The sequence below is a fragment of the Podarcis raffonei genome, chromosome 5, assembly GCF_027172205.1.
Source record: "Podarcis raffonei isolate rPodRaf1 chromosome 5, rPodRaf1.pri, whole genome shotgun sequence".
Lineage (NCBI taxonomy): Eukaryota > Metazoa > Chordata > Lepidosauria > Squamata > Lacertidae > Podarcis > Podarcis raffonei.
In genome coordinates this window covers 20,877,550-20,900,523 of record NC_070606.1, presented here as the reverse complement: position 1 = coordinate 20,900,523, position 22,974 = coordinate 20,877,550, and the positions used below count along the sequence as shown (strand labels likewise).

The 22,974-nt window shown below is 44.7% G+C and overlaps 1 protein-coding gene across 16 annotated transcripts in view; it reads right to left on the bottom strand.

Annotated features, from left to right (window-relative positions):
- ZMIZ1 (zinc finger MIZ-type containing 1) overlaps nucleotides 1-22,974 on the bottom strand; it is a 369,131-nt gene that overhangs the window by 91,313 nt on the left and 254,844 nt on the right. The window contains exon 1 of one of the 16 annotated variants that reach the window (XM_053388159.1): nucleotides 2,411-2,561. The exons of 13 other annotated variants lie outside the window; for them this stretch is intronic. The gene's annotated coding sequence lies outside the window, so the exon portion shown is untranslated. Of the gene's footprint in view, nucleotides 1-1,684; nucleotides 1,804-1,864; nucleotides 1,964-2,410; nucleotides 2,562-22,974 lie in introns of those variants that run through there. 2 more of the 16 variants (XM_053388160.1, XM_053388161.1) reach the window with 2 other exon arrangements.

The following is a 22,974-nucleotide window of genomic DNA, read 5'->3' as shown; positions in this document are numbered from 1 at the left end:
GACTGATATCAGAGCCTGAAGCCAAGAAGGTCTACTTGGCCCCTGTATCCTCAACCTGACTCTCGTTCCATCACAAAAAAGGGCATGTTTAGTGGGGAGAACCTCCCTCCTCCCAGGGGTGGGAGAGATAACAAAGTTCTTAATAGTACCTTGATAACTGATTAAGATCTTTTGAAAGACTGTTTCCCCCTCACACTATTTTGTAAAACATTTCTTGTACTCAGTAAATGCCACATTTATATGATTCTTCAGCCTGACACCTGTTAAGACTATGATAGCTCCCATTAATTTATTACATCGAAAGTTCAGTTAAAGCCACTCTGGGATGACAAGACTTTGCCAACGGCCACTAAAAGGCAAGAGTTTTTGGATCAGGCCCCAACTGGCCTTAGTTCAGCTACGCATCAGTTGCTGCTAATTGCATGACCTGCACGAGAACGCTGGAATGAATCCCACCCCTTCTAAGAATCAGGCCCCAAGCAATAGGAAAAAACAATGCTCTATCCTGCCACAGAAACCCGCCAATCAAGCTGTTTATTGCAAAGCACACCTTCTTCACTCAGCAAATTGATGGAGGCTGCCAGTGCTGAAACTCCATCTCAGTTAAACGGTGACGTCACTCAGGTGCACAAACCAAAACATTGGCACAGCTTTCCTTAACATGCTGCAGCCCTTATTTTGCTGCTTGCTAAGCTAAAACTGAAACTCTGCAGTGCCAGATTTCGGGTCCTATTAAGGACTGATTTCTCTAGCCAGTTGTGAGCAATCACACTCCCCCCTCCCAATTCATTCAATACTCAAAACTAAAACAAAACACGTCCCTTGGAACAAGCATGTGGAATTCTAGTATCTCGGTTCTTCCAGTGACTGCAGATTTTAGGCTTGCTTAATAGCCTTTAAATATATTCATTAAATGTCAACAGTACAAACTACACTCAACTTTTAGATACCTTCCCAGCTGAAACTAAGAAGCATCCTTGAAAGATTGTTGACGGAGGCATGTTTGCCAAAAGCCTGATACAAAGCAATTAATTTTCAAAATGATGGCCATGATCTTGAAAGAGTTGAAGCACAACAGTGCTGCCTGATATTCCAGCTGCTTGGTATTTAGTAATCTAGTAATTTTGGGCAGCCCAGACATGCTGAGGTTGAAGAGAAAGGCCACTGTAGCCTTGCATGCACTCTGTTCACCATGGTTACTAGCTAAATAAATTAAAGTATCAACATCTTGTCAAATACCTGGCTGCACAGGGCAGGATTTCTCCCCTTAAAATAAAACCATCCTCAGACAAAAAAACACACTAATGGGGGGGGGGGACCAACAACCGCAAACCACACACACATATCCCAACCACACTCACACCCCAAAACCCAGATAGACCGTTTCATGAAAAATGGGAATGCAATCTGAACAGAAACTGTATAAAAACATGTCCTAGTTTGCAAGTGGAGTCCTGTCTTTCATCCCCTTGTGCTGCTTTTGCCATCTGACAACACACTTCTACCCACAATGCTCTCTCTCTTGCTCTCTCTCTCTCTCTCTCTCTGCCTCACGCACGCGCAAGCACGCACCCAGAGACATGCTCTCTCTCTCTCTTGCACACACACACCTCGTCAGAGAAGCTGGAGTGAGCCCACACTCGCACACAACACACATGCACACCCCCCGCAGATGCCAACTTACCCACAAGTTCTATTTCAGTCGAAACTGGCGTCCTCCACTACCCAACCTCGAGGGGGGAGGTGTTTCTCCCTCTCTTCTGTTGCAAGGAGGGTGGGGTGGGGGGGAAGGCCACATCTATCTGAAAACACTTCTAGGCAGAAAGAAAGCATGTAGTTGCAGAACAAAGAAAGCCAGGGCTACCTTAATCTCAGCAGCGCAAGGCAGCCAGTAGCTATTTTTCGAGTCTGCTCTCTCTCTCCCCCCTCTCCGAGGGCATCCTGCGCTCTCGCTCTTTTTCTTTGCCTGTCCAGCTCCTGCACAACACACATCAATTATTCATCGCTTGTCTCCCGGTTTCCAGGCAAAACCAATCACAGATGGAGCCTTGCTAATGGGCTCATGCCGTACTTGCCAACAGGCTATTTGTGCTGCCAGCGACAACCCTCCAGAGACAATAAAGGGAGAATCAGGTTCAGCTTTAGAACTTCACACATCTACGCGGACAGACCTGAAACAAGCGAGGGGGCACGCAGTGGCGTCCGCATGACATTGCTGGGAGAGGGTGGGCGGGCGGGCGTCTGTGTGCAGCGCTTGCAAATATGAAAGGAGGCTCCATTAACAAAAAAGAAAAACACCCTTCTCTCTCTCCCCCTCCCCAACGCCGCTTGAAAGGACTGGAAAGAAACGAGGAGGGGGAGAGAAATAAAGGAGAGGAGGGGGGGAATCAAACACTAGGAAAATTCTCACCTCAACTGCATGTTACTGGTATTGATGGTTTCCTTTTGCTGTTTCTAGTGGTCCATCCCTTTGCTCTCCCATTATACCCATCTATCACTTACGTGCGCACGCACGCACACTCACACACTCACACAGAGATACACACAAGCAGACACAGCCACTTTGCCAGAAGGGAGAGAGAAAGCGAACGGGAGAGGGAGTGGGGTGGGGTGGGGGGGAAATCCAGGCATCTCACATTTCAAACTTGCAAGGAGGGGTGGTGCTAGGAATATTAGGACAAAGGGTTGCTCTCTGGAACGCTGCCAAAAGGCTAAAATTACCCCCCTCGATCAATTAATCAGAAGCAACACTTGTTTGAGTGTGTCTAGCAAGCCATTAAGGGCGCCTGGTCAAAAAAAGGGCTTCTGTTTGGGAAAGAGCTGGTGTACAGGGTCTCCCCGCATCCCCTATTTAGAAATACTGTTGACTAAATCCATCAAACTAGTCAAGCTAATTAAGCGTCCAGAGGAGGAAGGTTCTGCTTTTTAGGAGACAGCAGCGACGTTGGTGGCTTCCTGCGTGAAGGCAATCAGCCCACAAAAAGGAAGGGGAGGAAGTGGACACACGCCACCTGTACCAGAAATTCATACTGGTGTAATTCTGGCATGAATCACTGTTTGAAAGGACAAAACAAAGAGGGTTGTTGCCATTTCGTCAGCTAGTACACCTGAAAAGAAGGTTGAGGTGGATGGATTTGGAGCCGAGCTTTTGTTTGGCTGTCTTCCTCACATCCAGCAGGTTACTCTCTGGGGAACATCCAGTATTTATGCAAACCTTTATGTGCTCAAAGCTCAGCACAAACTACATGTGAGAAGCAACTGCAGTCTAATTATTTGGCCCTCGTTCACACACGTCTGGAAGCTTAACTCAGGAAAGGAGCAACACACACAATTAGAATGGGAAAAGACACTTTTACTGCTCAGCCAAATTTACAGTAATTATGGCTTTCTTTGACCTAGTTGTCATCCGTTCCACATTATTTGCCTCAACCCATTCCCCAGATCCAGAAGTGACTTGTGGGACCATTCTTGTGCCAGCAGATTATAAAATGGGAAGCAGTCAAAGGGCAGCAGAACATTTAGGATACTTCAAGGAGAGTTGTGTGTATGCTATAATTCTGTAAGATCACAGGGCAAAGAACCCCAAAGGATGCAATGGGTCAATAGGTCTGTCTGCTAATCAGGGATGGCTGTGGGCAGGATTCCTGCATTTGTAGGGGGTTGCGCTAGATGACCAATGGGGTCCCTTCCAACTCCACAATTCTGTGGTGCAGAATAGGGCACAGAATTTAGATTCTGGAATCTCAGCTTTTTAAAAAGCAATTTTCTAGCTCCTATGGCTCAAAAATATGCTTGATAATATGTAAACAAACTTTGAAGGAATCTCAGGAGACGTGACTGTGTAGAATTTCAAGTGGTTGAACCACAGCTCCTTGTCCCTTCCCATGACTATCAGAACTATCCAAATTTACTCAGTATATTTTATGCAGGTCACAGAACTCAGATTCCCCGCCCCCCAACCCCAGAATGAAATATGGATTGCTTGGAAACAGTTCTAAATTTATTTATTTAATTTACTAAATCTGGGATATGTGGAGCTGTGATGTGTTCTTTAATCCTCCAAGCAGTAGATCAGGACCCCATACAAGGCATGTCAGTGCAATTACTACTACAGTATAAACAAATCTGATATCTAGGAAGGGATGCCTAAGTTCAGGATCTGATGTTTCTTACAATGGCACATGATCCTGAGCTTGTAGATGCCTTACCCAGATACTCAGGAGCATAGCAAAGGGAGAATAAAGAATCAGGGTTCTGATGTTCTAAACAAGTGAGGAAGGTGAAGAATCATAATGGAGGTAAAGGAGGTCCAAACCAATTTCACTGCCCCACAAAGGGATAGTACTTAAGAGAATAATTTATGGGCTAGGAAATCCCAGTGCCAGATATATATACCCTGTGGAGCCCCCTAGCCAGCCGAAATCTTGGGGGGCCCTCATAAAACTAAGAAAGCTTGATTGTAAAAAAGTACGGGGCCCATAGGTCTCTCTGCCTACAGTGGTAACTCGGGTTACATACGCTTCAGGTTACAGATGCTTCAGGTTACAGACTCCACTAACTCAGAAATAGTACCTCGGGTTAAGAACTTTGCTTCAGGATGAGAACAGAAATCATGCTGTGGCGGCGCGGCAGCAGCGGGAGGCCCCATTAGCTAAAGTGGTGCTTCAGGTTAAGAACAGTTTCAGGTTAAGAACGGACCTCCGGAACGAATTAAGTACTTAACCGAGGTACCACTGTATTTGGTAATCCAGCTCTGGGAAGTCCCCAGTTCAAATTAAAGCTGTGCCAAATTTCCAGGAGAGCCAGTGTGGTGTAGTGGTTAAGAGCGGTAGTCTCGTAATCTCGTAAACTTTGAAGACTCTCAGCCCCACTCACCTCACAGAGTGTTTGTTGTGGGGGAGGAAGGGAAAGGAGAATGTTAGCCACTTTGAGACTCCTGAAGGGGAGTGAAAGGCGGGATATCAAATCCAAACTCTTCTTCTTCTTCTTCTAGCACAAAGGTATTGGGGAGGGGGGGATGCGGATGGCACTGTGGGTTATACCAGGGAGCCTAGGACTTGCCGATCAGAAGATTGGCAGTATGAATCCCCGCGATGGGGTGAGCTCCCGTTGCTCGGTCCCTGCTTCTGCCAACCTAGCAGTTCGAAAGCACGTCAAAGTGCAAGTAGATAAATAGGTACCGCTCCGGCGGGAAGGTAAACGGTGTTTCCCTGCGCTGCTCTGGTTCGCCAGAAGCGGCTTAGTTATGCTGGCCACATGACCCAGAAGTTGTACGCCGGCTCCCTCGGCCAGTAAAGCGAGATGAGCGCTGCAACCCCAGAGTCGGTCATGACTGGGCCTAATGGTCAGGGGTCCCTTTACCCTTTACCTTTATTGGGGAGGGGCAACACTCCAGCTGAAAGGCAGGCCACTTCTGCCCCACTTCTGGGTGTTCTGGAACTTCTTCCCTTGACATATTACTTCCAAGATAATGTGACTCTCAACAGGGGAAAAAAAATCCCAGCCATAATTTACACTCTGAACAGCTGCCACATCCAGACTAACCCTCAACACCCAGATTACTAATATGAGGATAAAGTTGGCCTACTATGCAGGGCTGTAGCAAAGGTTACTGAGATCATTTATAAGAAACACTTTGAGCACTTAGCAAGAGTAGTATATTCCTCTTACAGCAGCAGCTTTCAGGATCAAGATAGGAATATACTGAATATTTTTTCGAGAGAACAAATTTTGGAGATTTTATAATTGCTCCAACTGTACAAATTATTTACAGTTCCACATACCATACCTTTTCACAAGACTTTCAATAATAGTTTTAATGAATTCCTTATACAAGGTTTAAATTTCAAAATGGGTATTGAATCCCCGAACTTTTAAAGAACAACTACTTGGCTTTCATATCAAGAGATTTTCAAGTTAAAAGAAGTCATGTTTTCTGTATGGAGTGAATGATTGCAAAGTACGTAAACAGGAAGCCAATGAGAGCTTTTCCCTTCTCGGAGGGAAAAGTGGCAGTTTAAGTTGTGGCCAACCAAGAACCAGTCTTTCCTTGACACAGCATCCTGTGGTAAAAAACCCACTTCCTATCCAAGCACAACCTTCACAAAATCTATCAAGCCTTGCCACAAATGCGCTTGCCTGGGCTATCTTGCCGATTTCAATTAAATGAACAGAAAATTGCCAAGAATGCGTTTTGCCTTTTTTCTCTCAGACTAAAAAAGCAAAGAAAGAATCTCGTGGCACCTTAAAGACTAACCAATTTTATTATGGTGTGAGTTATTGTGAACTGTAACCCACTTCATTTTGGTGAAGTGGGCTCTAGTCCATGAAAGATCATAGCATAATAAAATGTGTTAGTCTTTAAAGTGCCACAAGACCCTTTAGTTTTATTCCATGTTTCTCCAGCTAACGCACCTACTCATCTGGAAATTGTTACAATAGAAAGGACCAGCGTTCCTTTGCAAGCATCTGCTGTACATCACAGAAATTGTTGCTCTCAATTTAAAAAATAAAATAAAACCCACAGTATGACATTATAGCAGGGTATTTGGAATGTCACTCTTTTTTATTAAAACAGAACACATGCTCTTTTAAAAACTATAATTATGTAGACAGCAGAGTTGCTCAAGAGTGCATGCGGGAGGAAGTGAGAAAATGGGTGTGTGGGGTGGCCCTCCAAGACTGAAGTCTAAAATTAGGAGTTGAGCCTTAGCCAGGTCTGTGGATAAGCATATGTTTCAGGGGCTTATACACAGAACCCTACTGATTGTTAGATCTTTCTGCAGTTGATAAATGGTTCATCTAGAGTTGGAGTCATGACTCAGCACTAATCACACAGGTGTTTACAGGGATGCTCCTAAATGGTTCCAGTCATTGTGACAGGTTTGGGTCCAACAGACATTAGGAATGAAGCTCAATGTATGTATGACTAAGCTTTCCCCATCTAGGTGCTGGGTTTGGGTAGTAAGCACATGAGGGAGGTGCACTCACCAGAGTCTAAGCCACAGCATCATTAGGAAGAATTGCATAACCCTATGACCCTAATCCTGCTCTACCCATGGGCAACTACAGCCGGGTGCAACAAGTAAGAGTCCCAGATGCGGAAGAGCATCCCACAAGCCCATCTGCCTCAAAGGACTCAGGCAACTGGTCAGCAGAGTCGGGTAACAATCATAATGCTGCTGGGTCTGCACCCACAAGTGGCGACTGTATCCACACATAGCTGCTCTTTCGGAAGCAGAGCTGGTGCTACCACTAGGCAGAGTGATTCTGTCCTCGGCTGCAGTGGAAGACACTATCCCATCAGTGTCCCCAATGTTAAGAGATTCAACTGTCAATCTGGTTGGGTTCTGTATCTGGAATTGGGGGCGAGAGGTTGCCATCTGGTCAGCCTCTAAGCACAGAGTGTCTTGAGTAAGCCTTGCTTAGCTTAGCCAGTGGATGACTCAGGAGTGTTATCTTAAAGGTAAAGGGACCCCTGACCATTAGGTCCAGTCGCAGACATCTCGCTTTATTGGCCGAGGGAGCCGGCGTACAGCTTCCGGGTCATGTGGCCAGCATGACTAAGCTGCTTCTGGCGAACCAGAGCAGCACACGGAAACGCCGTTTACCTTCCCACCAGAGTGGTACCTATTTATCTACTTGCACTGCATGCTTTCGAACTGCTAGGTCGGCAGGAGGTGAGACTGAACAACAGGAGCTCCCTAGGCTCTGTGGTTTTACTCATTTTTAAATGATACTTTCACTAAGCCTTTGAAATGACTCCAACTGCCTCATAGCGCTTCTCTCCCATATCAACATTTATTCAGGTGGCATTGTACAATCAAGATTTATCTATGCAATCCAGAAGGCACAAAACTGCAATTCGCTTAAGGCCTGGGCCTCACCCACGGAGCTATGCAACTAAATGGGTTGATGGAATAAAGAAGCATTTCCCCATATTTTTCATACCATGGGCAATGAGGACGTTTTTGGGAGTCCCCTGCACCTTTCAATTACAGCATAAAATGCCTCATGCGATTCAGTACATCCTAACTCTCTCCCTTGCAATATCACCTCTACCAATTTCTCAGTCAATATTGAAATGAGACTCCTGTGCTCTGAAGGGCAGACAACTAGATGCATGGCGGCTAGAGTTTTTCAAGGTGTAGCTTCACCCCTTCATATAGCACACGACTTTGACTTAGCATACAGTTTGGGAATCCATTAATTCAGATGCAGAAACCACAGAGCCGAATACTCATCCCTGCCTCACACTTACCAGTCTCTTTTCAAAAACACACATACCCTTCCAAGATTGGACACTATCCTATGTCAAAAGTCAAACTGAGCTGAGACTTCTAAGGAGAAAAATTAAACGCATGATCCACCAGGACTTCTACTCAAGCCCCTGATCTTGCATCCCATTCATTTCCACCAGCAAAGTATGTTTTTAATAAATTTATACCCAATACATACAATTTCCACTTTAGATTTTAAAATCTCTCTCTCCCCCAACTTCCTATGCAGTTATATCCATGGTCAAGTGCAAAAGTTCAGGGACGCTTCATTTTAAAAACTGCTTCCCAGTCCCTCCCTCCCCAACTCTCCTTCTGTCTCTCTCTCTTTTAGTAGAAGCAGTTCACAGTAGACAAATCACTTATCTAGAAATTATGTACTTACTTTTCCTTTGACAAATCTTCAGCAGGTTTCTAATCCCACCATGCCACTTGAAATATCACTTTCTGTGATGACATTTGAGTCACAGTTGTCACAGGCACCAGGCACTGTAGTTAAATGGATTAAATCATACTTCATAGCACATTGCATTTTGGACAAGGAGTGGTTTATCATTGGTAGAAATTAATCATAACAGGTCTTCCCCCCTCCAGGGCAAATTCCCAATCATTTTCAAAGATTACTATGTTTAAGCTCCAATGACGACTGTGTGTCAAATTACATCATGGGAAATGTTGTCTCACAGGGATAACTATTTAAAAGCTCCCACTGAAGTCTTTTCATACCAGGGAAGAGTATATGTCTGTATTGGGGCGGAATATTGCCATAGAGAAGAACAGGGCCAAGAGTGATGATTAGCTCCAGAACCTAAAAAACATGGCTTCTGTTTTGTAATGGTAGATTTTGCCTAGTTTTTGCCTTTGGATAACACACACAAGACACACATACCCCAAACAAATATTTCATATTATTTTAAAGCAGACATATCCAAAATGTACACATGTAGGCTTGAGTTCAATAAAATAAAAAAAATAAAATATTACTTATACCCTGTCCATTTGGCCAGGCCTCCCCAGCCACTCTGAGCGGCTTCCAACAGGATATTAAAAACACAATAAAACATCAAACATTAGAAGCTTCCCTAAACAGGGCTGCCTTCAGATGTCTTCTAAAAGTCAGATACCTGTAGTTGTTTATTTCCTTGACATCTGGTGGGAGGGCGTTCCACAGGGCAGGTGCCACTACCAAGAAGGCCCTCTGCCTGAATAAGCTACACTGTAAAGGCACAGTGGGGCAATCACAAGAAGAAAAGGTATGACTTTCCCCCTACATGGACATATACCCCACTATAAGAAAAATACTTCATTTTCACATATAAAGTACAAATGTTTTTAGCTGCTGAGCTGCAGGCTATGTTACCACAGTAGGAGGCAGGAATGCTTCTGAGAGTGCTCTCATGTTCGAATCCTGCTTGTGGATTTCCTACAGGCATCTCTTGGCCACTGTGAGAACAGGATGCTGGACTAGGTGGGCCACTGGCCTGATCCAGCAGGCTCTTAAAGGTAAAGGTAAAGGGACCCCTGACCATTAGGTCCAGTTGTGGCCGACTCTGGGGTTGCGGCGCTCATCTCGCTTTATTGGCCGAGGGAGCCAGCGGACAGCTTCCGGGTCATGTGGCCAGCATGACTAAGCCGCTTCTGGCGAACCAGAGTAGTGCACGGAAACGCCATTTACCTTCCTGCCGGAGTGGTACCTATTTATCTACTTGCACTTTGAGGTGCTTTCGAACTGCTAGGTTGGCAGGAGCCGGGGCTGAGCAACGGGAGCTCACCCCATCGCGGGGATTCGAACCGCCAAACTTCCGATTGGCAAGTCCTAGGCTCTGTGGTTTAACCCACAGAGCCACCCACGTCCCTCTTAAACATTTACTTGTTCAGATAAAAACTCTCAATAATATAAACCAGGCATGCACAACCTGTGGCCCTCAAGGAACCCATACCAGCCATATATTATTGCCTCACAAGTGTCCTACAAGAACACACTGCCTTGCATTTGGCGTTTCAGGCAGGCAGGAGAAACAAGAGGTTTATTGAACTATGCATGGCTGGTAGGCTGTGTTGGCTTGGTGGGTCACAAGCTGTATGCAGGTGCTGTGCAAATTCTTGCACAGTACTTCACGATGACAGCACTTGGCCTTTATATCTGTATACTAAAAAGAGAAAGGAAAAAGCAATCACATACGAAGCAGCCAAACCAATTGAGTATGGTTTTGAGTGGTGTCTGTGTTTCAAAAAAGATGAGACACACATTCACTCCAGAAGTAGCATGAGAATGAGAGAAAAGCAGGTATATTAACTCTGTGGGGTAGCAATGAGAAACTAAGTTTGTTCAGCAGTGAGTAGAGCTCCAAGAAACAGTTCCAGGAAATAAGTGATATTTATGTTTCCCCACTGCTCTCTTAAATATAGACTGTTCTAGGGAAATAAAATACCCCTATAATCATAATTTAAAGGCCACATATAAAAATGTCTTGGCTTTTTCACGTCTAAGTATGTTTGTTTTGAAATGTAGGATTGTAATGGTAAAAACTCCTATGGAAGGTGTCATAAGACACCTGGCACATTAAGCGAATGTGGTTAATGCACACTTTTTCCTGAAGTCAACTACAATATGGCATGTGAAGAAAAGATATGGCCTGCACTGAAGTCTGACTACCTCATATCCTCTAAGCAGCCACTCAGATTTCTGGGATATCTCAGTCATTAAAACTTTTTAATGGGGGCGGCCGCCGAGACCACATAACACCGGTCTTGAAAGACCTACATTGGCTCCCAGTACGTTTCCGAGCACAATTCAAAGTGCTGGTGTTGACCTTTAAAGCCCTAAACGGCCTCGGCCCAGTATACCTGAAGGAGCGTCTTCACCCCCATCGTTCTGCTCGGACGCTGAGGTCCAGCGCTGAGGGCCTTCTGGCGGTTCCCTCATTGCGAGAAGCAAAGCTACAGGGAACCAGGCAGAGGGCCTTCTCGGTAGTGGCGCCCGCCCTGTGGAACGCCCTCCCATCAGATGTCAAAGCGATAAATAACTACCTGACATTCAGAAGACATCTTAAGGCAGCCCTGTTCAGGGAAGTTTTTAATCTGTGATATTTTACTGTATCTTTGGTTTCTATGGAAGCCGCCCAGAGTGGCTTGGGAAACCCAGCCAGATGGGCGGGGTACAAATAATAAATTATTATTATTATTATTATTATTATTATTATTATTATTATTATTATTTAATCTCAGGGTTGTGGGTTCGAATCCCATGCTGGGCAAAAAATTCCAGGATTGGGGGGGGGGGTTGGACTAGATCAGGGGTGTCAAACTCAAATTCATCGGGGGCCGCATCAGCAGTTTGGTCACCCTCAAAGGGCCGGTTGTATCTGTAGGACTATGTGTCCACTCTATTATCACTTTCCCATATCTCCTGAAATTGCCTTCCCTCTGCATCAGCTCCGCCTCCGCCACTTCCACCGCCCCCCAAGGCCTGGTCGCTCTTCTTGCGCTTGTACTTGTCCTTGCACATCTTGTTGCGGTGCCTCTTGCACATCCAGGGCTTGCGCTGCTTGGCCACTTGCGTGGTGGTCTCGCTGCAGCCTTTGTAGGTGCAGCTCTTGCAGCCGCCGCCTCCTCCTCCTCCCCCAACTGGGCGCCGCCCTCCTCCTCCTCGTCCAGATCCTCCAGGCCTCCGCCGGGGCTGCCGGCACTGTCACCTCCGTCGCCGTCCACGTCACCCCCCGCTGCCGGGCCCAGCTCGTAGAAGACCATGAGGCCTGAGGGTGCCTCCGAGGCCCCCCGCGATGGTGGCTGCAGCTGCCACACCACCTGGGGCTGCAGCAAGGCGCCCACCGCCTCCCCGTCCCCGCCGCAGGGCTGCATCACCAGCAGCGTGAGCGGCTGCGGCAGGGAGGGGGAAGGCGACGATGAGGAGAAAGCGGCTGAGCTGCCGCTCGTGTTCCTGGAAGGCTCCGTCCCTTCGGCAGACCTCGCAGCCAGAGCCTCCCGCAGGGCCCCTCGGGTGCCACAGCAACGGCAAACGGGCGCCACGGGCCAGGCGCTGACAGGTTGCCAGCTATTACGCACGCGTGGGGAAGGCGGCGCACACGCGACCTCCACCTCCTTTCACTTAAGCGCGCAAGCGCAGAGGCGGCGGCGGCGGGGCTTTCCCCCCAATCCTTCACCGCCTGCGCATGCGCGTTACACGCCTGACGTCGCGCATGTTCAAAAAAGGCCGCTAGGGTAAGCGATCTCCTTTATGATATTGGAGTTAGTGGGAGGATTCGTCACGCGCATGCACCGTCGCGTTGGCAGCCTGTTCGATGGGCGGGTGGGAAGCGACTGGGCTTCTAATAGCGGGCTGGGGCTACACGGCTACACGGGCCACATGATGAGGTCTGGCGGGCCGGATTCGGCCCGCGGGCCTTGTGTTTGACACCCGTGGACTAGATGATCCTTGTGATCCCTTCCAACTCTACAATTCTGTGAAGACTCTATGAAGACAGGCTATGTCGACCAAATGCCAACTTTTGAAGCAATTCTAGTAGGGATGACAAACATGCGGAAATGATGTGAGAGACCTAAGAAGCTTAGAAGTGAAGCAAGATTTCCCCAAGGTTTTCCCCTCCCCCCCAGGGGGGGCACATTGGTCCAATGTCATTCAAATCCCCACTCAGCCATTAGGTGACTTTAGCTAAGTGCCTGTGTGTCAAACTGTGCACAATGCTAAAACATCTTGGAACCCCATGTAAAGGTAAAGGGACCCCTGACCATTAGGTCCAGTCGTGGCTGACTCTGGGGTTGTGGCGCTCATCTCGCTTTATTGGCCGAGGGAGCTGGCATACAGCTTCCGGGTCATGTGGAAAGCATGACCAAGCTGCTTCTGGCGAACCAGAGCAGCGCACGGAAACGCCGTTTACCTTCCCGCCAGAGTGGTACCTATTTATCTACTTGCACTTTGACGTGCTTTCGAACTGCTAGGTTGGCAGGAGCAGGGACCAAGCAACGGGAGCTCACCCCGTTACAGGGATTCGAACCACAACCTTCTGATTGGCAAGTCCTAGGCTCTGTGGTTTAACCCACAGCGCCACCTGCATCCCTGGAACCCCATGACTGGGGTTTAAATTCTCCTCTATGACGAGAGAAACGATATAACCTGAGGTCTATATGAGCTTACTTAACGGAAGGGTGGGATATACACGTCCTACAAAAATAAACAAAATTGATAGGAGTTTCATGTACAGTGAAGGTATTATGTAAAATGATGATAGGAAAAATAAATAATAAATCATTGGGGAAAGGAAAACACTTACTGAAGCTTTTTTGAATGCTCCCCCCTGGAAAAAAAAATCTAAGAATTTATGAGAACAAGATTAAAAACTGCAATTAACCCAGGCTTCTCTCTTTAGTAATTATTCATATACCTGTTTAGCCGATAATAACTCCTAGCTCCAGGCTGTCTGCCTGCAGTGCTAGGACACAGACAGGAACCTCTGCGAAATTGACTTCCCTGGCTACACTCGTGCTTGCAAGAGCTATTTTCAAGGGCAGATGTACAATGTTATATGGGTAAAGGGACAAGCAAATTAAAGATGGGTGTTCTGTCAGAAAAGTACTGAAGACCTTGCGTCAGCATTTACCTCCATTTATAAGACTTCAGGGCTTTAACTCTTTGCTTTCTATTAGGAAAGTTGCAACAAGCAAGTTACAAAAACAAGACACGGTATCTACAATATTTTAAGCAGAAACCGGCAGGTTGTTTTTTTAATGTAATGTTTTTATTGGTTTTATTCTTTTTTGGTTCCATGAAGATGCTTCCATTTCAAATGCTAATTCAGCCTCGTCCCAAAAAACTAGCAGACCTCACACTCATCTTTGCTGATGGTAAATGAAGAAATGTGTTTGCTTTTATTTATCTCCTTTTGGAAACATCTCCTTAGGACTCTTCCCCCACCTCCAGTTCTTCTGGTCTATATCACAAAGAGATGCCCACAAACCCACTCACCACCAGCTGGTCAAAAGGTTAATGCCCTCAGCCCTCTGGCATCAAGATATCCAGTGCCACACAAAACCCCCAGCCCTGAAGTCTTCAAGTAAATAAGGAATAGGAAGAGTCCCTTCCAGGCCCTGGGAAAGATTCTTGCTCTTACACGTTCTACATCAGAGGTTCCCAAACTTATTTGGCCTACCTCCTCCATTTCAGGAAAAAAACATTACTCAGCGCTCCCCTGGAAATCAACCTTCTTTAAGCAAAGCAGCAGGGCTGTGTCACAGCCTGCTTGCCATTGGTCAAATAGGCGGGCAAGCTGTGATCCACTTCCTGAGCCTGAGTGAAGCTGACATGGGTTCACCCAAGCTTGGGAAAACCTGTTGCCTTCAGCACAACTGCCGGATCTAGGGAAGGTTACCGACATGGCAGTAAGCGTCATTACACAACAAATGAAACATATATAAATGGGTTTGGTTCTTCTCCCACGCCCTTGTTTTTATTCAATGTGCCCCCCCAACTGCACCCGAGGCTACTTCTCCCCTGGATCATTCCAGCAGCCCCCACTGGGTGGTATCGCCCACTTTTGGAAACACTGTACAGTACTATATAAATGAAATAAGACCATGCACCAATCAATGAGCAATCACACCGGTGTAGAAATCAACCATGTCATTCAGCCAGTCCACTTCCTTCAAAGGCTATTGGATTGGCATGGGAAGCAAGCATACAGCAGGGTCTTTCAGGCTGTTTAGGTATGGTTCCCATCAGGCAAAAAGTGTCTTACAGAATTCCCCCACGCATTTGCTGATGAGCCTCATATTGCATTGGTACAGCTGTTCACATTTAGTACTCCCTCGTACTTGTGAAAGAAATGATAGGATACGCTATTAATAGCTTTACTACATCTGCATTTGGATGTAAATACTGAAATACATTATATAGACGTATTAGATATTACAAAAATTCTGTACAGTACAAGGGTCAAGGAGGTTTTCAAAGTTTTCAATATCAGCAGATGCTAAACAAACTTCCCCCCAAACAAAAGCTTGGAAATTCTACTCCTAAAAAAGAGCCCCCTGGATCAGACCATAGGCCTATCCAGGCTAGCACCCTGTTTCTCAAAGTGGCCAACCAGATAGAAATCCACTAGCAGAACATTAGGGTAATGGCCCTCCGCAATTGGTTCCTCATCAATTGGCATTTACTGCCTTGGATATTGAAGATAACCTATAGCTATCATGACTAGTAGCCATTTATAGCCCTATCTTCCATAGATTTCTCTAACCACCTTTCAACGCTGTCTAAATTGGCAGCCATTACCACATCTTGTTCAATTGTTTTTTGAAGTAACGTATAGTGGCTAAGGGTGTGAACTGTGAGTCAAGATATCTAAACAGCGCAGATTACATGTTGAACACAAACTTATTATGTCACCGAAGGTACACCAATATTTCCTCTCTCTCTCTCTCTCTCCCCCCCACCCACATCTTACATCTGTGGTATGTTAATAATACTGACCTGCCTCACTGGGCTACAGTAAAAAAGAATACGGAATGGAGGTATGTGAAAAGTCATCAAATGCTCTAATGCTTTAGCATTATATTGATGCTAGAAATGATTACTATTGTTCCCTTTTGATTGATACAGCATCCACAATATGACAAGTTTTCCTGTGTGAACCAAACTGAAATGAGGAGGAGGAGGAGTGTTAATTTCAAGTATGGGGCTTGTGCAGGAGACCTTCTTGGTTTGTGCCTGTGGTCTGCTAAAAACTATTGCTTTTGACACATATCGTTGCATAGCCATATCAAACCACTTCACGGCATAGTTTCCAGACAAATCATCTATTCCTTGACATGTCTTGATGTTGTTATCTTATGGGTTTAAGAGAGGGAAAACGAGGAAGCTTCTTAAGAGCTAATCTACCAAAAACGTAGTGGCTATACAGAGAAATAAGCATCAAGCTTCCTGCATTTTGAAGCACTGGCACTCATGCATTAAATCATTAATGCCCAACATGAATACACGTTAATCACCAAGTGATGGCAATATACATTGCTGTTTGATATAGGAACTGTCAGAGGATTTTAAAAAAAAAGGATTGTGTTTTTTCCAATCACGTAGGAGAGATGGCACAGGAGCAAACTCTGATGGTCGTCAGCCACTAAAAAAAGACTCCTGCCAATATTCTCTTGTCCAACTGGGGCAAGCAAGCCAAAAGTTCTTGCTCCAGGGTGCAACTGGAGTAAATAGTCAGGTTACTATCTTCCAGCTTTTGCTTAAAAAAAAATAAATTCTTGCTATCCATTCTTTCCAGAAATATGAGCACAGTAATGCTGGGTGGGAATGAGACAATATAAACCACAGATTTGGAGACCAAATACTTGGAAGGGGAACAGTGAATGAATTACAAATGCATCAGAACAGTGAAACTTTAATGAATGCCATCCTCTCATATAAGATGCTTTCTTCAGGCACTTTGACGGCATTTCCACATGTGCATCAATTGCAGAGGGAGGGATACGTTCCAATGGAATGTGTACAAATGCTCACATATTCAGCATTTTGTGAAAACTATGATTTCTATGATAAGCCATGATTACAGGCTTGAATGTCTCTTCACCTTTGTTAATTGCTGCTGCCGCCCCTACCTTTTATTAATTTTGTTATTGTTTTGCTTTATTGTTTGTTTTACTGCTTTGTTTTCACTTTAAATTGCAGTGGTGGTATTTGGCTTGTTCTGAATAGAATTCCCTCTATAAAATCTGTTTTGGCCTTATATTCAGAAACCCAAGTGGCATGAAGTAACTTCCACAACCTGGGGCTAGTGCACAAGTTGCAAATCCCTCCCAGTCAGAAATATCCTGGCCACAGTTACACATGCTCTGGTAATGTTGCTTTTGGACTAAAGCAATGCATTGCATGTGGGGATGTTCAGAAACTGCAGTTAGTTCAAAATATAGCTGCTAGGTTGCTAACTAGGAATGGCTGCATTAAACATATCTTCTCAGTTTTAAAACAGCTGCAGTGGTTGCTGATCCTTTTCCAAACACAATTCCAAGTGCTGGCTTTAAATGTTAAACTGTTTCATGTTAAATGTACCTAAAATTAAGCAGTTCTTGAGCAGGCGGTTGTGGACCAGATCTGGGCTCTTTTGGAAGAAACTGATTTTCTAGATTCATTTCAGTTGGGATTTAGGCCCAGTTTTGATACAGAAACTGCTTTGGTTGCTGAGTACAATGACCTCTGTCAGGAGAGAGACAGGGGAAATGTGCCCCTGTTATTTCTCCTCTACCTCTCCATGGCCTTTTGATATCATTGACCGTTATATCCTTCTAGAGCGGCTGTCTGAGTTGCGGGTGGGTGGCAACGCTTTTCAATGGTCCCAGTGCTACTTGAAGGGTTGTTTCCAGAGGGTGATACTTGGAGAGTGGTAGTCAGCACTGTGAAACCTTCAATGTGGAGTTCCTCGCGGCTCAATTTTATCCCCTTTGCTGTTTAACATCTATATCATGGGTAGACAAACTAAGGCCTGGGGGGCCGGTTCCGGCCCAATCGCCTTCTCAATCTGGCCCACGGACAGTCCAGGAATCAGCATGTTTTTACATGAGTAGAATGTGTCCTTTTATTTAAAATGCATCTCTGGGGTATTTGTGGGGCATAGGAATTTGTTCATTTTTTCCCTTCAAAATATAGTCTTACCCCCCACAAGGTATGAGGGACAGTGGACCGGCCCCCTGCTGAAAAAGTTTGCTATATGAAACCACTAAGTGCAGTCATCTGGAGTTTTGGAGTACGCTGTCAGCAATCTGCTGATGACACACAGCTCTAATTCTCCTTTACATCTGCAGGTGTGGCAGTGGATGTGCTGGATTGTTGTCTTGCCTCAGTAATGGACTGAATGAGAGCCAAAAAACTGAAGCTCTACCCAGATAACACTGAGGCGCTGTTAGTGGGTGGTTCCCTAGACTTGATGGATGGGACGTGGCCTGCTCTTAATGGGGTTACACTCCCCCTGAAGGAGGTGGTGCGTAAACTGGGGGTACTTCTGGATACCTTGCTGTCGCTTGAGGCTCAGGAGGCCTCAGTGGCGCAGAGTGCTTTTCATCAGTTTCAGCTGGTGGCCCAGCTGCACCCCTCTGGACAGAGATAGCCTAACCTCTGTTGTCTATACTCTGGTAACCTCTAAGTTAGAGTACTGCAGTGTGTTATAAGTAGGACTGCCTCTGAAGACAGTTTGGGAACTTCAGCTGGTGCAGAATTTGGTGGCCAGATTGCTCACCCTGGCAAGATGGTTTGAGCATATTACACCAGGGGTCCCCAAACTAAGGCCTGTGGGCTGGATAAGGCCCAAGGGACGTGCGGCAACCCCTGCCGCCTGCTCTTACCAGCACTGCACTGCACGGCTACCCACTTCTGGGTTGGAGGAGCACCGGAAATAGCTTGTGCGCATGAGCAAGTGTTATTTCTGGTGCACATCCGGGTCAGGAGGCCTGTGCACATGCGCACAAGCTATTTCCGGTGCACCTCTGACCTGGAAGTGCGCCAGAAATACCATGTGCGCATGCGTATGGGCATGCGCTCCCCTGCCCTCCATGCAATCGGCGCTGGAGACACCGGCCCAAGGCGCAGTAAGTTTGCTGACCCCTGTATTACACCAATCCTGACCCAATGGCTGCCAATTATTTTCCAGGTCTAATTCAAAGTGTTGGTTTTGACCTATAAAGCCTTAAACAGCTCAGAACCGCAATACCTCAAGCACTGCCTCTTCCCAAATGTGAACCAACCCAGACACTGAAAATGAGCAAGAAAGAATATTTTTAAATAGTCACTCCATATGTTCTCCCCACACAGAGCCCAATAAATTGGAGCCACTTGTGCATTTAGTCACAAGGCAAAGCTTCCATTTTAGCTGCTTCCATTTTTTCTTGAGAGTGTCCCTAAAGAAGAAAGGCATGCACATATAATTGGTCCTTTAAACATACGCAACCCAACACTTGGTCATTTTTCACCAGATGTTTAACTGGTAGGAAGCAATTTTGAACACCTGCCACCAACATACAAGGAAGTTGTTTGAAGACCACATGAAACTGAGAAAAATTAAAGCACTTCCAATTATGTCACATCCTACGTTGTGTGTTTAGGAGAAAAGGGAAAATAAAAACCAGAATATTAATGCTGAGTCATCTGCCCCCCCCCCATTTTTTAAAGCTAAAATAATACTAATAATCATCATGGTGATTTCAAATATGATTGAACTACAATTGAATGAGGGCAGCATCCATTTTCAACTGGATTTAATAATGGAGAGTTATCCTGAGCAACCAAAGTTATCAAGCTTAACACAGACTTCCAAACAGGGCTCATATAGACAATGAAAATGTGAATATGAGTTCTAATAACTATACATTAATAGAAACTCAAGGATTTTGGGGGCCTTCAAGTCATGTACCCACAGTAGACCTGAAAGAGGCACAGCATGCAGAAAGCAAGTAATCCTTCAATTTTCATATATGCCGCCCCCTACACACACACACACACACACACACAATATGACCTACATGTCCCATTTCATTTCTACTTCCTTAAGGAGTCTTAAATATTTAACTTGCAGGCTGTCAGGTAAAGATTAGAAGATGTGTGTAAATGATCAGAATGTTAAACACATTATTTTAACATAAAAGTGATGATTTATTTAGCTCTCTTACCTGCTTTCCCCTTTTGAATTAATTGCTGTTGATAACTTTATTAGCTTCACTAGCAGCCCATCAATCCCTCTGGCATGAATTTTACAAAGTGGAAGAAATCTGATATTTTGCAGAGTTCCCTCTCTGGTTAATCCCTTGGATAGTACATCAGGGCAAATTTACAATGTTATTTAAGCAGAGAACAATGCTTAAAAGCTTAACAATCAGCCCTAGCTAATTTAGGAGGCTTTACAGAAGGTCCCATGAGTAGACTACTTGTGTAAGGAGAAGATCATAGTGTCCTTTGCATCTTCCCCTTGGGTAGGGGGGGAAAAACTAACTACCAGTTCCTTAATGAGATAAAGCTGGGGAGTGTGTTACTTATTTATTTATGTGGTATTAAAATATGAATCACAAAAAGCCAAATTAATATAAATGCTTGTTTAAGATGGCCAGGCCTCTTTAAATCAAGTCTCTCCTACATTTCCCCATTTTCTCTAGTTTTTGTGAGGTTTATGGCTGCAGAATGTAGCTTTCAAGGTACCAGCTAACCTCACAGGGGCCCCATAGCTTACATACTTTCCTATAAAGAGGTATCTATATCTAGAATCGCACCCAGACTGCCAGAAAAAGAGCACTGAAACCATTTAAACCACCGTGGAAACATGTGTGATGAAAATTTTACACACACAAATCTCCTTTTCTTTACACAGCATTTACAAATGCTAAATAAATACATTTCATGTACATGAGCTGCAAGTGCTCCCTATTCTGATTATTGCAATTGTTATTTTTTGCTCAGATGAGCCAGTACATATTCATTATTAAACATGTATGAACAAACATTCCTGTTTTTCAAAATTCCTAGCTCCAACCCCCCCCCCAATCTGCCTTTAAAATCTGTAGTCATCTTTTCCTTTCTTGCCGTGAAAGGATTATAACTAGTCAGTGTAAGCTCAGCATTTTGAGTCTAAAAGCATCACTTTGGTTATGTCCATCACTCTGCTTTGTCATCATTCTGGCTTATCCGCAACAATAACTGGTACATATTCTTTCTGATGGTTGAGCCCTAGCTAAATAAAATAGCACATTTCCAGACCCACTGCCACCCCAAAAACCCCTCTTTCAGGACTTGATAATTTGAAAAGATTCCAAAATCATGTTGCTCTAGTCCTCAAGTGAGTGCACACTGGAAATGGGAGGTATGTCAGAAAAGTTAGGGATCTATCATAACAGGTTAGGATAATAAGTGAAAGACAACCATCCATTTAACAAAGAAAAACTGGAAGTTCTTCCATAATCCAGTGCTTTTTCCCCCTAAATTTTTTTTAGTGGTGCTCCCATTTTCCTACTCATATTGAAATACTGCCCCTCAATGAGGCCAAACTTAGATTCACAACATGTTTAAGGGTATGTGTACCCCTGTGTCGTCTCCCCCCCAAAGAAAAGCACTGCCATAATCTATCAGAGCTCCTTCTCTAGGTTCCCCTGACCAAGGGTGTGTGGTGACAAGGAAGAGGGACTTTTTGGTGGTGACATCTGTTGTATGGAATGCCCTCCCCATTATGGTGCCCATAATATGATCTTTTGGGTAGCATTTTTAAAACTTCTGGTTTAAAAATTATTTTATCCTTCTGCATTTTGGCTGGCTTTTAGAAACATTTATCCGCATTGTTTAAAAAGAACAAAGTGTTTTTTTTTTAATATAAAAAAAATTACACGCAATATGTGCAGCAATAAAACTGCTAGTACATTTGCAAGCAAAGCAGGGTTTCACATTGGGTGGGGGGCTGTGTGTTGAGATTCCTGCATTGTAGGGGGGCGGACTAGATGACCCTCATAATCCCTCCCAACTCTTCGACTCTATTAATAGGTGGTATATAAAATGTAATTAAAAAATGTAAATAATGATGATAAAGTTATCAGGACAGTGAAGGAGCCTCTGCTACTTCACAGTCACACAGGAGACCCTAGATCAGCCTTTCTCAACCTGTGAGTTCCCAGATGTTGTTGAACTACAACTCCCATCGCCCCTAGCTAGCAAGGCCAGAGCTCAGGGATGATGGGAGTTGTAGTCCAACAACATCTGGGGACCCACAGGTTGATAACTGCTGCCCCAGATAGTAGATGGTTTTCAGCAATAGGGCAAGGCCCTACATAACTCCCACCAACTCAGCAAAAAACTGGATTTGACAGGATGATACATAGCACTTCGGAAGCAGTCAAGTTTTCATGAGTACTTGCTGTTTGGAGAAAGTTACATTTTGGATTGCAGTATTACAGAGAACACCCAGTTGTCTTTTTAAAATATCCTTTTCACATTGCGGTCTTGTATTTCAAGGCCATGAGGCTGGTTCAATATTTCCCAGCGGGAGACAACTACCATTACAAATTCCCAACAATTTGCATCTACAGATCTCATTTTAGACCAGCAGCAAATCATTTTTTCACACTGGGATCCTAGAAGCTGCTATATTTTTTTGTCTTAATGAAATTGCTTCTGCAGTAAGCACATCAAATAATATGATTTGTTAGGGTTCCCCCTCCATGATGGGAAAGCCATGATGTTTGAAGCGAAGAAGACAAATTTGATTTAGGAGAGCTCATCATACAGGAAACCAACTGTCCCACTTTTTACTCAGATATTCAATATTCAGAATAACATCCCCAGGGAAGAACCTGGTATGCTGAAGCCTCTCCAAAATGAAGTCTGAAATGAATGAAAATGGGTTCTTATACATTTTCATTGCACGAGGACTGGTGTGGCTTGTGTTAGATCAATTGGTTCTTTTACAAAGGGTCTTAGATTAACTGATGGAAATTCATGGAGATGACTTGAAAATATGTTCTTTCCGACTTTGGAAAAAATTCCCCAAGAAACATGTCTTCCCTTATGTGAAATTACTGGTAGCTGTGATGAAAGGAAAGGAAGAATATAATAAAGAGACCGAGTGGTTTTTGTGTGTGCAAAAACATTGGACTGGTATTTTGCATTTTTTTGTCCCATTTAAGAGATATAGTGGGCTTATTTGTCAGTGGTGTT